Source organism: Vombatus ursinus, unplaced genomic scaffold (assembly GCF_900497805.2).
Source record: "Vombatus ursinus unplaced genomic scaffold, bare-nosed wombat genome assembly UNPS02014813.1, whole genome shotgun sequence".
Classification (NCBI taxonomy): domain Eukaryota; kingdom Metazoa; phylum Chordata; class Mammalia; order Diprotodontia; family Vombatidae; genus Vombatus; species Vombatus ursinus.
Window position 1 is genome coordinate 20,104,297 of NW_020954591.1, and position 18,611 is coordinate 20,122,907.

Consider the following 18,611-nt stretch of genomic DNA (forward strand, 5'->3'; position numbering starts at 1 on the left):
AGAAAGAAGATAAGAACCTGAATAGAATTTTAGAAAAGATAAGTATAATGGATCCCTGATAATTAATAAGTATGAATAGAGGGATATATTCATATTTCTCAGATGTGAATTGCCCCTAAGAAACCTTGTAAACAAGTGTAGAAAAACAGAAATATTAAACACATCTTTTACTGGCCACAGTGAAATAAAAATAATATCTAGTAAAGGGCTTTTGAATAAAGTATTAAAATTTAATTGAATACTAAGTGACAATCCTAAAGAATTCATGTGTCAAAGAACAAATCATAGAAATGATAGAAAATTGAATAAAAAATGACAACAATTAGATGATATATCAAAACTCTTGAGATGTATTTAAAGCACTCCTAAGGGGAAAACATGTCTCTAAATTATTTCATCAACAAAAAAAGACAAAGAACAGGTCACTAGAATGCTAATAAAAAGCTAAACTAGAAATTCTAAAAACCAAAGAAGAGATTAAAAAATGAAAATTAAAACATCATTGAAGAATAATTTATTTTTAAATTGATAAATAAAATTGGAGCTTGCTTTTTTTTGAGGAAAAAATCGAAGAAAGTAGGCAAATCATTCTTTAGATTCATTTAAAAAATAGAGGAAAACCAAATTTCCATTATCAAAAATGGAAAAGAAGAAATAACAAAAAAATGCAGAAAACAAAATTCTGATGAATTTCTAAGGCTGAAGAAATCAAATTGTCTTAGGCAAGTTCCCTCGCAGTCTGACACTGACAATGGCCTGACAGAAAGCACAGAAAGATAGTAAGTGATTGGGTGGCTAAATATCATGTAGATCTTAGACTAGAATATGAAGCCACGAAACAAAGAATGCACTTGCCACCATTCAAGATATAATGAAACAGAAATGGATTTAGGGTCGTAGAGCCTGATCTGGGTTTAAACCTTCACATATTAAATTATTACTTGTGTCACCATAGGTGAATAACTTCACCTCTCTGGATATCGGGTTTTGGTATCTCTTTTTGTATATTGGAAAAGTGTAAAAACCTCACATAATTAATAGCAAGTCCACAATAGATCAAACAATACGGCTCTATTATGGCAAATCTGGATCACTGCCTTTTCAAAAAGGATTAAATTTTTTTAAAAACAAAACAAAACAAAACAACAACCTAGGTCTTTCTTCAATCCATGTCACTGAAACAAATACAAGCATCATAAAATGATGGCATAGAATAATGGAATAGTATTATGCAGTAAGCAATGACAAAAGGGATAGTTTTAGAGAAGTCTGAAAAAACTTGTATGAACTTATGTAGAGTTAAATGAGCAGAACCAGGTCAGCATTTCAAACAGTAACAACTACATTATAAAGACAAATAACTTTAAAAGATTTATCTAAATCTTTTCAAATCAATGACCAACTATAATTCCAGAGAACTGATGAGGAAGAATGCTACCTACCTCTTGACGGAAGGGTGATGGACTCAAGATGAAGACTGCGACATTTGGACATGACCAACATGAAAATTTTTTTGGTTGACTGCATGTTTGTTACAAGGATTTTCTTTTTTCATTTTTTCCCCAATAGTGGTGGGAGAGAGAGAAAACATATGCTTGTTAATTGAAAAAAATTAATAAAGGAACATCCTAAAAGCTAGATTATAAAGTCCTTTCAGTAAATTAAGAAGAAAATAAAACTATCAATTTGGAGTTAAGGAGAAAATCTTAACTCCTACAAACTTCCTTGGATATAGGAGTGCACTAGGAGAAAAGCATTTATGATCCAGCCAGGTTACACTTTCATCCATGTTACATTATTTTAAAAAAGAGTGCATTTAATGGCTTTGTAAGGGTGAACAAATAAACACACACCTAAGAAGTGAACAGTTCTGCAGGCTTTTTTTTTAAAGGCATAATAAACCAAAACTGATAGAGTCATAATGGCTTTGTAATTATGAGTGATAACTTAATACTTGTTTAATGTAAAAAAAAATAAATAAAATTATTACAAAGTATTTGCTCAACTACATGCCAACAGATTTAACAAGTTAAATGAAATGAATGAATAACTATAAATAATACAAATATTCAGATCAACAGAACAAAAAATTTTTAAATTACGTAATCCAGTCTCAGAAAAAGAAATTGAACAAATCATAAATGAACTCCTAAAAGGAAAAAATAAACCCCAAACCAAATGAATTTACAAGTGAATTATATGAAACATTCCATTAATAATTAATTCTCATATTGTATAAACTGTTGACAAAAATAGGAAAAGAAGCTATTCTACTTTGTTTTTTTTTTTTTATTTTTAGGCAATTGGGGTTATGTGACTTGCCCAGGGTCACACTGCTAGTAAGTGTCAAGTGTTTAGTCTGAGGCTGGATTTGAACTCAGGTCCTCCTGACTTCAGGGCCGGTGCTCTATCCACTGTGCCACCTAGCTACCCCTGAAGCTATTCTACTTTGAAAAAAATAGTCTTGAAACTTGAACCAAGGAGGGACAAATCAGAGAAAGAACCTTTTTGAAACAGTATTTGTAAAGAATATCTCCAATTTTTAAATAAAATATTAGCTAAAAAGCTATTGTACTTCAAAAAGATTCTATGCTTTGACAAAGTAGGATTTATACAATGAATGCAAGGTTGGTTCACTATTAGGAAAATTATAAACATAATAGGGTAAGGCAAGGATGTCCACTACTATCATTATTTTTTAACATGGTACTAGAAATGCTAGCTAGAGCAATGAGATAAGAAAAATATATCAAGGAAATAAACATAGCACAAGGTAGAAACAAAACTTTCACTTTTTCCAGATGAGATGATGATCTACATAGCACTAAAAAGTCAACTAAAAGCTAATTGAAATAAGTAAGAACTTCAGCAAAATATCAGACTATAAAAAAGACCACACAAATCATCAGCCTTTCTGTATATTGACAACAAAATCTAGCAGTTATGTACCAATATTATGCAAACACTGGAGATTCAAAAAAAAAAGGTAAAGAAGAATTTCTGCATTAAAGGGACTCACATTCTAATGAAGAAAACAATGGTATTCATACAAACTGTGTAGACAACTGTGTGCATACAAAATATATTCAGGGTAAATGAGAGGTAATATCAGAAGGATGACACTAACAGTGGAGCTGGGCAGTGGGGAAGGAAAGGAAGGAAGAAAACCAGGGGAGCTAGGAGGCAGAGGTGAAGAGGGGGAATATTCTAGGTATGGGGGAGAGTGAAAAGCAGTGATGTTTTGCAAGGAACAGAAAAGAAGACCAGTGTTGCTAGATCTTAGAATATGTGGAGGGGAGTAAAGTGTAAGAAGGCTAGAAAGGTAGGAAGGGGCCCCAGATTGTCAAGGGTTTCAAAAGCCAAACTGAAGATTGTAGCATTTCTCCTAGAAGTAATAGGGAGCCACTGGAGTTTGTGGAGTGTTGGAAAGGGCAGGGGTAACGTGGACAAACTTGGGCTTAGGGAAGATCATATTGAAACTTAAGTGGACGATGAATTGGAGTGGGGAGAAGCTTAAGGCAAGGAGACCGAGCAGAGGGCTTTTGCAATAGTGTCAGCATGAGGTGATGAGGACCTGCATCATGGTGGTGACTGTGTGATTAGAGCGAAGAGGGGACGTGAAGGCAGAAAAAACAAGACAGCAACAGATCGTACATTTAGGCTGAGTGAGTTTGAGGAGTCCATAACAACACTGAAGTTATGAGCTTGGGTGACTGGAAGAATCGTACTGTGCTTGATGGTAATAGGGAAGTTAATTAGTGGGAAGCATTTGGGGGAAAAGCTAATGAGATCTGTTCTGATGATGGTGAGTATGAAACTTCTATGAGACGTTAGGTCAAGAAGTAGCTGATGTCACAAGAATGGGAGTCAGAAGAGAGATCAGGGCTGAGTGAAAAGATCTGAGAACCATCTTTATAGAGATGATCTTGAGCCCATGGGAGCTAAGAAGACCACCAAGAGATATAGTATATAGAGGGAGAAGAGACGGTCTAGTCAGGCTGTTGAGGGACACCACAGTTAAAGGAAATGACCGAGAGAAAGTTAGCAAAACTAGTTAACTAAAAAAATGTTCATACAAGTAGGACAGAACCAGAAAAGATCAATGTCTCAAAAACCTGGAGAGTAACTAGAAGAAAAGGATGAAGAGGAGGCAAAAATGATGAGGATTGGGAAGAGGTCATTAGATCTGTCAATTAAATAGGTCACAGAGAAAGCAGTTCAGTTGATGAGATTGAAAGATAGAGTGCATAGATCCAGAAGAGAGTGAGAGGAGAGGAAGTAGAAGCACCTGTAATAGATAACAAGATAAGAATAATAGATAAGAAGTTTACCCACAAAAGAGAGGAGAAAGATTAGACAGCAGTTGAGGTTGATGAGGCAGCTAGGTGGTGCAGCAGAGAGAGTGTCGGGCCTGGAATTAGGAAAACCTGAGTTCAAATCTAACTTCAGATACTCATTGTGTGACCCTGGGAAAGTCATTTAACTTTGTTTGCCTGAGTTTCATCATCTGTAAAACAAGAAGGAAATGGCAAACCACTCCAGTATCTTAGCCAAGAAAATCCCAAATGGGGACACAAAAAGTCAGATACAACTGAACAACATCAACAGGGATGGTAGGATCAAATGAGGTTTCAGAAGAGGCAGATAGAGAAATTCTGATCAAAATAACCACAAAAGAAAAAAATATATTTTAGAAGAATTAGATAACTAAATTAAATAAAAACAAATTTAAAGAAATAAGACAAGATAAACATAAGATAAAAATAAGAGATAACTGGAATACTGAGCCCTATCCCACCCTGAATAGTGGAACACAAGATCTGTCACTTTTGAAAGTGGTGGGGTTATTGCTAGAGCATGCCCAGGTCTGTGCCCTTCAACTTGACCTTAAACATGGAGCTGCACTTCACCTTGGATCAGGGCATCACTTTGGGTAGCAGTGCCACCATGGTCATCAAGTTCTCATTTAGCACAATGGTATTTTGTGTCAGTGTGGTATATACCCATCTGAAACCTTTATACAAGTGCAGAAATATGGGCTCTGCTTATATCAACAGATCCTAATCTCATAAAATGCTTGAATAATGTAGTGGAACAACTAAAAGACTTGTCGTACAAATGTTCCATTCAGAAATTAGTAGGGGTGATTTCTGATATTGAAAGTGCAAAGTCCTTGAAAGAAGGCAGTTTGATATTGAGCGTAACAAGACTGAAAAAGATGATAATGCACCAAGAGAGAAGTGAGTGAAATATATTCCAGTTGAAATTAGTTCAGTGATCTGACAAATTATGGCCACAGTAACATTTCTGCCATTGTTAGAAGGAGCTCGTACATTTGATCTACTGATTGACACAAAGAACTTATAGTCCCTGAGAAATGGAAAAAGTTGGGACCACAGTCTATTGTCGATTCTGAAGAGTTTCAGCTTTGTTCTTTTACTACTACCATCCACAAAGTAAATAGAATAGTAACCAACAAAATTCCCATCAATGAACACAGGGCAAGGGGAAGAAAATAATGTATGTGTGATCCTCAAATATGATCTCTCTTAAAATAATTTAACTATAATTGGTGTATTTTATTTTATTGGTTAAACTTTAAATGGGAAAACTAATATTCTATTGCATTATGCATAATGATTCCATTATCTATACATTCTTGGCCTATCATAGGGCTGATATCGTGAAATCAATTTTAGTGATTTGGAGAATTTAGTGCTACATCCTAAAAAATAGATTAGTATGGAACAATATTGATCAGTAGATTGAGAATATAGGAAGAGACAGATGCTAAAATAGTGGGTCCTGGAGCAATGGATAACTCTCTAGACCTGGAGTGAAGAAGACCTCAGTTCAAATCCAGCATCAAACATTTAACAGCTGTGTAACCCTGGAGAAGTCACTTAACCTCTGTTTGCCTCAGTTTCCTCATCTGTAAAGTGGATGTAATAATAGCACCTACCTTGTAGGGTTATTGTAAGGATCAAATGTATAATAGTCATAAAGTGCACAGTGCCTGGCATATAGTAAGTGCTATATAAATGTTAACTGTTGTTGTTGTAGCTTTAGTAAACTTTTTAATAACGAGGTGATAAATATAAACTATACCAAAAGAGGTCCAAGTATTGAGATTTTTTTGTTTTTAAATTTTGGTTTTGATCCTGAGTAGCTAAAAATATATTGATACTAGGAATCCTACCAGTTATAACAATGACTGTAACTAATTTTGTCATAGAAAATTACTTAGATAGTTACTTCTTTGAAAACCTTCCATTGATTTAAATGCTATTGTTATCAATGTTTGTATAAGCTATGCTTATAATGCTCTAGATTTTTCTACTCTTATTTGGCAGGACAAAACTGATGTTAAAAAATGCATATCTTTTTATATTTTGCCCTAATTGAGTCTTAAATGACTATAGATGGTGAAATAAAGTTAACATTATACCTTTTAAAAAAATGAGAGGCTAGATCAATTTACTCTGCATTCATCAGATGACTCTAAAGAAGCAACAGTTGCTATCACACTACACAAAGCATAAATAAAAGTTCACAAGATAAGCAGAGATAAATTAGAAAATTACATTATGCTGAAGGTAACCATAGATACCACACCAATATCAATGGTAAACTTTTATGATCCAAGTGCCACAGCATCTAAATTCATGAAGGAAAAATTAACTGAATTTCAAAAAGTCGTAGATAGTGGCACAACAAAAGTAGAACATTTTAATAGCCCTCTCAGAGTTGGACAATCTAACAAAAAGATAAAACTGAAAAATAGAATTGAACAAATTTAGGTCTAGAAGATTTATGGTACCTTCTAAACAGGCCACTAGAGAATATATATATTTCTTAGCATCACATGATACTTTTATAAAAATGAACTATATATTAGGACACAGAGACAAATATAAAAAAGAAGAAATACTACATTTATCATTTATAGACCATAATGAAATAAAACAGCAATCAATTCAAGGAGCACAAACAAAAGACACAGGCCTAAATGGAGGCTTAATAATGACATCCTGAAATAATGAGCATGTTAGCTAGTTAACATTTATTAAGTGCCTACTATGTGCCAAGTACTGGGCTAAATATTGGGTCAGAAAACAAATCATAGAAAAGATAAAGAATTATGTGAAAGTAAATTATAATGAGACAACATACCAAAATTTCTGTGATACTGCTAAAATAGTACTCAGAGGAAAAAATGTATTCCTTATTGAAGAAAAAGATGTGACTACTGTAATCACAAGATTATCAGAAATATTTTTTAAAAATTTAGCACTATTCTAATCCAAGTACTGTCTTACTTGCGCAAAGAAATGTCCAAAGTGACAGACTCCCCACGCTCTCATACATGTCTCTCCAACACAGAATATTTTGTGGGCGCAGCCCTGGAGGATCATTCTCTTAAAACCATTCAATCCTTCTTTGACTACTCCCTTTAAGGATTCTGCCCTACTGGTCACAAGTGACCTGAAATAATCAAGAAATGTTCTTATCATTAACACCCAAATCCCTTCAAGATGTAGGGGAAAGCGATGACCTTAACTAGCTATGAGGCATTTCTCATCCTAAGTCAATTCATTTTCCAGGGCCTTACCTTTCTTTCTTGACCTTTTACACACTTTTATAAGCTATTTAGTACTGGCTATAAAATAGAAAACTCAATCAATAAACCAGATGAAGGTACTCAACATACAGAAGCAAATGAAGATAATAACAGGGTTTTGTAACAGTTTGTTTGGCAAAGATGGAATGACTGCCTCAGAGGAGGCCTAAGTTAATAAAGGTCCTGGGAATTGGTAGGTGGGAAGATTCTTAATGTGGGATCAGGGAGACAGACAACAGGGGTGTGTGTGTGTGTGTGTGTGTGTGTGTGTGTGACAGAGACAGAGAGAGACAGGGACAAAGATAGAAAAAGACAGACAGAGACAGAGACAATGCAGGGTAGTGTTAGAGGAGGCAGTGACAAGGACCTAGGTATTGGTGGCAGTAAATGTATGACTTTTCCCAGGAATCTGTCTCTAAGCCTCGGAGCGGGCTGGAGCCTTTTTATTTCACTAGCCCAAAGTTCAGATTATTAAAATAGTCCAGAGAACAATGATGAAGTGATTCCACTCTTTTCCCCCCTTCTGTTTTATTGCCTCCAGCAATGGGCTCCAAGGTTGATTATTAAGGGTTGCTTTGCTATCTAAACATTTTGCTTACAGGTTATTTACACTTTTAACAGTGGTTTGCTATATTAAGATAAGATAATTTTAAGGCACCCTGAGTTTGTCTTTTTGCTGTACAGACTATGATAGGGGGAAGGGAAACCTGTGGCTATTTGATTACACCAAGTTCCAACGGCTGTGGGAACACCATTCTGGTTTGGCAATCAACCAACTGCCTGTAGGCTTGGGCCATTTGTAAATTATATTTTCAACTTGTATTTTAAAGTTGTTTTTTGTTGTTGTTTTTCTTTTAGCTTTACAGAGAAAAGAAGCCACGTGGAACTTAGACCTTTGCCCTAGCCTCTCATGAGCTAATCTCATTATCTCTAAGCAGACTGGTCACTGTATGCACCAGAAGTCTCTGTGGGGTCTTTCTCCACCTACTACAGAAAGGCTGAGGTTCGGCACAGCTAGACCTTTTGAATTCACCTCAGCCATTATAACAGGAACTGGTCAATGAGCCCAGTCCCTTCAAGTATGTGCAGAGTACTGATGATGCCATTTCCCACATGGAAGAGGCTCCCACTCTGCTTCTGGGAGAGTCATGAAAGAGGTGCTTTGGAGAGACTGTGGAACATAGTATACCCTCTATAGCTATTGATTAGCTGTGGCTAGGGACCTCAAACTAGAACTAGGGGGTAGGAGGGGATTCAAAAGTCTTAACCTCAGCCTTTCTTGACTTCTTCCTTTCTGCTAACTTCTTTCTGCTACAATTTGATAAACACAAAGACAGTGAGTACTGGGATACAAACTCACTATTTGACAAAAACTGCTGGGACAACTCTAAAGTAGTCTGGCAGAAACCAGGGTTAGATCAAGAGCTCACACCATATACCAAAATAATCTCCAAATGGATACATGACCTAGATATAAATACCTTTCACAACTACATATAGGGGAAGAGTTCTTGACCAGACAAGAAACGGAGAGGAACATAGAAGATTAAATGGATAATTTTGATTATTTAAAATTGAAAAGTTTTTACACAAACAAAATCAATGCAGTTTAAATTCTAAGGGAAACAATTAACTGTGAAAAAATCTTCACACCAAATTCCCCTGATAAAGGTGTGATATCTAAAATCTATATAAAGAAACTGTGAGCGGGTCTAAACATTCTGGAAAGCAGTTTGGAATTATGTCTAAAAAACTGTACATACACTTTGACACAGTGATACCACTACCATGACCATAACCTAAAGAGATCAAAGAAATAGGAAAAGGACTCATATGTATGAAAATATCGATAGCAGTTCTTTTTGGTTGTAGCAAAAAACTGGAAACAAAAAAGGTACCCATTCATTGGAAACTGCTAAACTAATTATGGTATGTGAATGTAAAGGAAATGTGCCAAAAAATTATAAAAGGGATGGTTTCAGAGAAACCTTGAAAGACATATTAATTGGTGCAACATGGAGTGGACCAGAACAATTTATACAATAACAAAAACATTGGAAAGAAGAACTTTAAAAGATTTAAGAACTGTAGTTAATAACCAGACATAACTCCAGAGGACTGATAAGGAAGCATGCTACCTATCTGTAAAAGTGGAGTGATAGACTCAAGGTCCAGAAACAGAAATATATTTTTGTATATGGCAAATATGAGTATTCATTTTGCTTGACTGTGCTTATTTGTTTCAAGGATTGTGTTTTTCTTTTTTTGTTGGGAGAGGGAATTTAGGAGAAGATTAAAAAAAACTAAGCATTTAATTAGTACCTAATATTCACTGTGCTAAGCACTTTACAAATATCTCATCTGATCTGCACAATTAACACCATAAAGTAGGTGCTATTATTATCCTTATTTAACATTTGAGGAAACTGAGGAAAACAGATTAAGTGACTTATCCAGGGTGTGTCTGGGGTTGGATTTGAACTCAGGTATTCCTGACCCTAAGCCCAGTACTCCTGGGCCTAGTACATCCTTCCACAAAAAGTGCTGCAATGAATAAATTGGCATATAGAGGATCTTTTTGTCTTTGACCTCCTTGGAGTATATGCATAGCGATGAGATATCTGGATCAACGGGTATGGACATTTTAGTTGCTTTTTTAAAGCGTAATGTCACATTGCTTTCCAGGGTAGTAGGACACAGCTCCACCAAAAGTATATAAGTATGTAAAGATTACAACTGAATTGATATTCTCATAAGGACCAAGAGAAATCCTTTCTGCTGTTGAGAGGTGCAGAATTTAGAAAGATAGATAGATAGATAGTTAGATAGATAGATAGATAATGTACATATGTATGCATATTTGGACATGGCCAATTCAGTCATTTATATTGCTTGGTTGTACATATGTGTTACAAAGGGCTTTTTTTTTCTTTTTTTTTTAATTCATTGGTAGAGGTGGGAAATAGAGAAAGTAGATTTTTATTCATTGGAAAAAATTAAATTAAATTTTAAAAAATAATTTAAAGAAAAAAAGATGAAGTTCTCTGGTCTGAAAACAATGTGAGACATGCAGTTCAGATTAGTCTTCCAAAGAGTATGTCTGCCTAACTCCGAAACATCATGATAAAATGTTGAACCAGACCTCCAAAAAGTTTCCTTAAATTTGCCTGTTTCTGAGCCTAACCCAGAACTCAAGACATTGCTGTATGAAATAAGTTTAAAGGGTGAATTTAGAGTCAGAGGACCTGGGTGGCTCTGCCATTTGCTAACTACATGACCTTAGACATATCAATTCCGGATCTCATAGGCTCATAGATTTAGAACTGGGAGGGATTTAGTGGTCATTGAGTTGAACTCCTTAGTGTTATAAATGGAGACCCTGAAGCCCAAGAAAGTTAAATGAATTCCCTTAGAGAGAGTAAGAGGTAGATTTGAACTTGAGTCCTCTACATTCAAACCCAATGCTCTTTCCAGTGTGCCATACTGCATCAGTCTTCTGATCTGTAGAATAAATGGGACACTTAGATTAATTCTCTAAGCTCACTTCTAGTTCTAAATATGTGATCCAACAATTCAGACTACTCTGTCAAAGGGTGGAGGACAAATCAAAGGGAGCGCAGTAGGGATATCTACTCAAAAAACATTAGCAACAAATTCCATCAACGAGATATGTATTTGGTTCAACAAGCTGCTCTATTTTACCTAGTAGCTAGTCAATCTCTGAGACTTTTGTGTAAATAACTTTCCTAGTAGAATCAGACTAATTATCCCTTTAGGATAATAGATTTAGAGTTGGAAGAGAATAGAAGTCATCCATGTCAATCCATTCATTTTTACAGATTGAGAAACTAAGGCCCAGATAGGTTAAGTGATTTATCCCAAGGTAATACAGGAAGTAATAGAGCCAGGATTTGAACTCTTGGCTTCTAACTCCAAACTCTTAATACATCGCCAAGAATGAGAGTTTTGATAGAGGAAAAAGGGGAAGAGGTCCAATGGGTAATGTAGGTAAAGCACGTTGCAAACCTTAAAGCTCTATGCAAATGCTAGCTACTATTATTATTTTGGAGCCTGCTGGCTGGGCTACTCACTTCAAGTCTCTCCCTACTCTGGTCTATCCTATATTTACGTTTCGATGTGATCTTCCTAACTTACAGGTCTGACCATGTCACCTCCCTATTCAATAAACTCAAATGGCTTCCTGCTCCCTCCAGGATCAAATATAAAATTCTCTATTTGGCTTTTAAAGCCCTTCACAAGCTAGCCTCTTCTTGTTTTTCCTATTTTTTCACACTTTGCTCCCTATCATGTACTCTGCAATCCGGCGGCACTGGCCTTGTTCTTCATCAACCATAACACTCCTTCCCCTTGCTCCATTTTTACTGTCTGCTCCCCATGCCTGGAATGGAAATGCTTTTGCTTCCTGGCTTCCTTCAGGACTCCTACCTTCTACAAGAGGATTTTCCCAGTACCTTTCTCTCAGACCCCCACCCCCAATGCTGGTGCCCTTCCTCTGAGATTACCTACCATTTACCCTGCATTTATCTTGTGTATACACAGTTGTTTGTATGTTTTTCCCCACTACAATGCCCTTCCCTTTTAAGGGCAGAGACCATGTTTTTTTGCATTTCTTTGTTTCCCCAGCATTTAGCACAGGTCCTTGCATATAGTCAGCCCTTGATGATTATTTGTTGATGATGATTTCCTTGGATGGACCAGATTTCAAGAAAAGAAAGTGGACTCTTAAGGAGATTTTACAAAAGGAATGTCAGATTTTGAATTCTGATCTGAGATTTGGGAAAGATAGTATCTATAATTTCAGGTGCTCCATAAATATTGACTGAGAGAGATTCCAGTTCTTTCTCAAGTTATTAGTTATAACCCTTAGAAAAACTAAGTACTGAACTTTCATCTAACTCCCTGGAAGAATTTTATAAATTATGGTGCCTACAATTTACCTTAATATTAAGGAAGATTAGAAAATATTTGGAAATATTTAATACCCTTTAGTCTTTAACCAGGTAAGAACTTTTGAAGAGTGTGAGAGTGTACCAGAGAAGTGATTTTTCTAATGGTCAGCTCATTGTTCTGTTCTGCAGGAGAACTATGAACTGAACATTTCATACTGCCTATGGCTCCCCCTCTCCCAACTCTCTCAACTGAGAACCTTGACTTACATTTTACAGAAAAAAATGAGACCATTCCCTGTGAGCTCTCTCTTCTCCACTCTTCCTCTTCTTTTATCACTCAGGTGCCTTCTGTCTCATATGTCTCACATGATAAAGTGGCCTTACTCCTTACAAAGGTTAACCCCTCCACTTGTTCAAGTAATCCCATTCCATCTTGTCTTCTCCAACAGATTGTCTCCTCTGTCATCCCTATTATTTCACTTATTTTAAGTCTCTCCCTCTCTACTGGCTCATTTCCTACTGCCTACAAACATGCCTATGTCTCCTTTATCCTCAAAAAACCCCTCTCTGGACTCTTCTATCCCTGCTAACTATTGTCTCTCTCTCTCTCTCTCTCTCTCTCTCTCTCTCTCTCTCTGGAGGCAATCAGGGTTGGATGACTAGCCCACAGTCACACAGCTAGTAAGTGTCTGAGGTCACATTTGAACTCAGGTCCTCCTGATTCCTAGGCTCTATCCACTGTACCACCTAGCTGCCCCCATTGTCCTATATTTCTTCTGCCCTTTGTAGCTAAAATCCTCAAAAGACAATCTAGAATAGCTATCTCCACTTTCTCTCCTTTCACTCTCTTCTTAACTTATAATCTGACTTTTGACCTCATCATTCCATCAAAATTGCTCTCTCCAAAGTTACTAATGATCTTAGTTGCCAAATCAAATAGCCTTTTCTCAGTCTGCATCCCCCTTGACCTCTCTGCAGCCTTTAACATGGCTAATCACTTTCTCTTTCTTGATACTCTCTTCTCTCTAGATTTTAGGGACACCATCCTCTCCTGGTTTTCCTCCTACTTCTCTGCTTCTTCTCTGTCTCCTTTGATACATCCTCCTCCAGATCATGCCCTCTAATTGTAGATGTCTCAGGGCTCCCTCCCTCCGCTCCCCTCCCCTCCCCTCCCCTCCCCTTCCCTCCCCTTCCATTCTCTCCTCTTCTCTCCTCTTCTCTTCTCTTCTCTTCTCTTCTCTTCTCTTCTCTTCTCTTCTCTTCTCTTCTCTTCTCTTCTCTTCTCTTCTCTTCTCTTCTCCCTCTATATCCCTTCACTTGGTGATCTCATCATTTCCTATGGATTAAATTACCATTTCTATGCTGATGATTCCCAAATCTACCTTTCCTGCTTCAATCTCTCTACTCACCTCCAATCTCCCATCTCCAACTGCCTTTCAGACATCTCAAACTGGATGTTCAGTAGACATTTTTAACTAAATATGCCCCAAACAGATCTCATTATCTTTCTCCCTAAAACCTCCCCACTTCCTACTTTCCTTATTACTGTAGCAGGCAACACCATTCTTCCAGTCCCTCGAAATCTAGGGGTCATCCTGGACTCTCACTATCTCTCACTCACCTACATCCAATCTGTTGTCAAGGACTGCCAATTCTACCTTTGCAACATCTCTTGAATATGCCATCTTCTCTCCTCTATCACTGACACTACTCTAGTGCAGGCCCGCATCACCTCACTATTGCAATAACCTGCTGGTGAGTCTGCCTATTTCAAGTCTTTTCCCACTCCAAGCCATTCTCCATTTAGTCATCGAAGTCATTTTCCTAAAACACAGGTCTGATCATGCCCCTTCCCTACCTCCCCCAATCAATAACTTCCAGTGGCTCCCTATTATCTCTGGGAGCAAATGCCAAATGTTCTGTTCGGTCTTCAAAGCCCTTCATAACCTAGCCCTCTCTTACCTTTCCGGATTTTTTATACCTTACTTTCTGCCCTGTACTCTTTGATTCAGTGACACTGGCCTCCTGGCTGTTCCATAAAGAAGACACTCCATCTCTTGGCTCCAGGCATTTTCTCTGACTGTCTCCCAAGCCTGGAATGCTCCCCCTCCTCCATTCTGACTACCGACCTCCCTGGCTTCCTTTAATTCCCAATTAAAATCCCACCTTCTGCAGGAAGCCTTCTTCAACCCCTCTTAATTCTAGTGCCTTCCTTCTGTTTATTATTTACTCTTTATCCTATATAGAGCTTACTTTGTATATATTTAGTCATATGTTATTTCCCTCATTTAGATTTTAAGCTCCTTGAGGTAAGGATTTTTGCCTATTTTTGTATCTTCAGTATTTAGCATAGTGCCTGGCACATAGTAGTCACTTAACAAATTTTGATCTATTGATTGATTAATACTGAACATCTCTTTTGGTCTGTGAAGAGAATTTGGTTTTTTTCTGTTTTCTTTTTTTTATTTTATTTTATTTTTAGGCAATTGGGGTTAAGTGACTTGCCCAGGGTCACACAGAAAGTAAGTGTCAAGTGTTTGGTCTGAGGTCGGATTGGAGCTCAGGTCCTCCTGACTTTTTCTGTTTTCTAAGCCAATGAAAATATTTTATCCCCTTGAATCTTGCTGCAGAACAAGTTTGCGTGGAATGACTTCATTGCACACTGTGGTCAAACACTGGCACAGGATTTGTTAGCTGGGCCTCTCTCTTATTGGCTTTTGTTTCTCTGTCCATCCATTTGGCATTTAAGATAGTACATGGGAGATAGGGAAGCCATTTCCTGGAAATGAAAGAGCAAATTCCTCTGAACATTCCACATGGGGTGAGGAATTGCTTCTCGGAGGGAAGGAATTGAAATCATTTGACCATCTCTCTTCACCCTCAAGCTTGATTTCCTGACATTCTAAGAGTTTTTCAGTGACACATTCCTTTGGGTGTGTGAACTGACCAAACAGGGTGGAGGCCAGCATCGGGTGCTGTGAAGGGGCTGCCCTTTTGAATGAAGCTAGCCTCTCATTTCCAGTTGAGCCTGATACCAATCTTTCCCCCTCTTGAATCAGGATGAAGCCTGACTCTCAAAAAATCAATTCATTTATGTGACTAATGTTAAAACAAATAAACAACTTTCCCCTCCCCCAGATTCTGAAGTAGCAAAATCATCAGATAAAATGTCACCAAACTCCAAGTCACTGGTGGCTTTCTAGGTTAACTGTTGTCAAGCCTACATTTCTCCTCTCATGGTACTAGAATTAATCCACAATAGCTGTTTGGGGAGCCCTGGACCCCCAGTTTGTGAGAGCTTCAATTTCCTAGCTCTTGCCAAACTAAACAATCGGCAAACTTTAAAGTAGCTCAGAATTAATTCCCCAGCTGGCAGCGCTGACATTGCCTGGGGCATAGCTTCCTAAGGTTAGGGAAATTCCAGCCAAAGTCCCCAAATTCTTTTAGATCCTTCTGCTCTCACACAGCGTGCAAAATCAAGCTAAAGGTCTTTGAGAAAAGCAATGTGTTATCTGTGGGCTTCCAGGCACAACTGTGCCTTCTTTAGTAATCATCCTAAATTTCTTGTTTTAGACTTTTAAAAAATTGTTACCAAAGACATATAACTGTGTGCTGTAATTGGTAGCATATGGTATTAACTTCAGCAGAAAATTCATTTCCCCCTACCAGATCTGAGAAGATAATTTGATTTGTTGGATTGAAGACCCACAAGGACCAAATAGAATTTATCTTTAGTTCTATAGAATTGCTTAGCACACTCACAAATTGTAACTAGGGTGGACGTACCTGTACTTTCTCTAAGGGCACCAAATTTAGAAGGGGCTAACATCATTCAGAAGCAGCTGGGTGGCTCAATGGATAAAGGACTGGGCCTGGAGTCAGGAACACCTGAGTTCAAATCAGACCTTAGATACTTACTAGCTGTGTGATCCTGGGCAAGTCACTTAACCCTGTTTGCCTCAGTTTCCTCATCTGTAAAATGAGCCAGAGAAGGAAACGGCAACTCCAGTGTCTTTGCCAAGAAAACACCAAATGGGGTCATGCAGAGTAAGACATAGCTAAACAACCTCAACATTTGCAGTTCTTTAGTCTTATGAAAATAAGGAAGTTTAACACCTGATTTTAGGCTCATAAGATAATTTGCCTAGAGCTAGAAGGGGTTGTAGAGACCATCTAATACAACTTTCTTATTTTATTTATTTATTTTTATTTTTGGTGAGGCAATTGGGGTTAAGTGATTGGCCCAGAGTCACACAGCTAGTAAGTGTTATGTGTCTGAGGCCCGATTTAAACTCGGGTCCTCCTGATCTCCAGGGCCCAAGCTCTCTCCACTGTGCCACCTAGTTGCCCCAATTTTAGAGATGAGAAAACTTAATCTCAAGGAGGTTAAGTGATTTGCTCAAGGTTATACGTTGAACCCAAGTTCTCTATCTATATCTAATCTTGCCTTCCTGTATATGCAATTCTCTATAAGGCTGTGCTTACATGGGCTTGCTCCATAATGGGACCTAGATATTCCCATTTTATAGATAAGGAAAGACACTCAGACATTAAGTCATTTGCCCATAGTTCCATAGTTGGAGTCTGAGGTAGGGTAGAAACCTAGGTCTGTCCTGATTCCATTCCCCTTACCATGACAATATGCTACCTCTCAATGACCTATGGTTTCATCAAAGGTACTTGTTCCACCTATACAGATCACAATTTCTCTATGACCATATTGAAAGCCTTGTACAGTTGCTATGGATGAAAGATTCATCAATCAACCCAGTGATAAGCCTCTCTCAATTTAGCTAAGCTGTAACCTGGACAAGTCAGTTGAGGGTAGCCAGAATGGGCCAATGAAGGAAAATGGTCATTTTGGGGGGAACATAAGGCTACCTGATATTTAAGGAAAAGGGGTGGGAGAAAGAAGAATGAGTAAGGAAGTTGGAAAAGCAGCATAAGCACATTTTTTTCCTGTTATACTTAGGACCAAAACTGTCTGAAACAATTCTCTACCACAGCAAGCTTGACTTTATAAATAGGCAAAGAAGGATCAGTTCTTATTATAGGATTTGAGGGGCGCTGAACAGGCACTGTCCCCAAATATCTTCTATCACCTTTGGGAGATTCTGAAATTCTACCGTGAGAGATTCATTCATTCTTTTTAAAATATTTTACTGACAGCTTGTGTTTTTCATATCAGAGTTCATTTTCCAATACAAAACTCTCCCTTATAATGAGGAAAAAACAGTTAAGCAATTTGACAGGGCATCCTTATATGACAGGGCATGCAAAATTTCACACCTATAACCTACTGCCTCTCTACCTAAAGGAAGAAAGTGTGTTATATCATTCATCTTCTGGGACCAAAATTAGTCATTGCATTTGATCTGAGTTTGATTGTCCTAAGTGTTGTTTTCATTTATATCAGTGTAGTCATTTATATATTGTACTCTTAATTCTGCTTTCTTCCCCATATATCAGTTCACAGAAGTCTCCGCATGTTCGCATTTCTCTGAATTTCCCATATTAATCCTTCTCTGAAACACGTTACTGTTCTATTACATTCATAACCACAATTTGTTCAGCCATCTTGCAACTGGTGGGCATCCACTTTGTTTCTGGGTTTTTTGGTACTACAAAAAGTGTTGCTATGAATCTTTTGGTATATATGAGACCTTTCTGTCATTGATTTCTGTGAAGTCCAGTAAATGGGATTTTCAGATCAAAATGTATAAGCAATTTAGTGACTTTCCTCATGTAATTCTAAATTGTTTTCCAGGAAATTAGACTAATCCATCACTCTACCAACAGTATATGAATAGACCTATCTTCCCACAGCTTGAACTATTTCTACAACCCCCCTTTTTTGCCAGTTTGATTGATGTGAAATGAAACATCAGAGTTCTTTTAAATGGCATTTCTCTTATTGTTGATAGTGTTGCATTGCTTATGTTCAAATTTGAATTTGAATTTAAAAAAATCTATTAAGTATTTCTAATGTACAAAGAATTGTGCAAGGCACTGAACTTACAAAGACAATAATGAAATAGTTCCTGCCTTCAAGGAGCTTACATACTACTGAAGGGATACAA

General features: G+C 37.3%; 1 pseudogene; it reads left to right on the plus strand.

Moving 5' to 3' along the window:
* Positions 1-4,893: 4,893 nt before the first annotated feature.
* LOC114054431 overlaps positions 4,894-18,611 on the plus strand; it is a 60,317-nt pseudogene continuing 46,599 nt past the window's right edge.